This window comes from Penaeus monodon, chromosome 19 (genome assembly GCF_015228065.2).
Source record: "Penaeus monodon isolate SGIC_2016 chromosome 19, NSTDA_Pmon_1, whole genome shotgun sequence".
In the NCBI taxonomy this organism is placed as follows: Eukaryota; Metazoa; Arthropoda; class Malacostraca; order Decapoda; family Penaeidae; genus Penaeus; species Penaeus monodon.
The window spans coordinates 4,034,426-4,034,897 of NC_051404.1; positions in this window are offsets into that span (position 1 = coordinate 4,034,426).

The window sequence follows — 472 nt, forward strand, 5'->3', positions numbered from 1 at the left end:
GAATGAGTTAAAGGAGGAAAAAAGTCTCCTTTACACTAGAATAAATATTAAACCGAAACAAGATACTCCCTTTCCAAAAGAATGTTTACAGTCTTATTCTAGAGCGACGAAAACATGTCGTGGCGAGCGCAGAGGCCATCACGGGAACGGAGCCTCTTAATTACCTCACGCTGTCGCCCCCTCCCCTTCCCTCCCACTACACCCTCCTTCATCTCACGGTGCCGCCGTCGAAGTGGCCCATTGAGGGGCATAATACCCGCGACGCTGCCCCTTCTGGAGATGTGAAGCGCGAGAGGCGGATAAAGGCGAAGAAAGGGTGTGAAAAGGGACCCGCAGGCAAAAATGACGTGATCCCGTAGTATGTGTGGGTGGGGGAAGGGTTGGGGGAGTGGGGGGGAATAGAAGGAGGTGGGGGGGGAGTTGTAAGAGACCCGCTGAGGTCAGTATCCTTTCGCCCAAACTCCTACTGGAC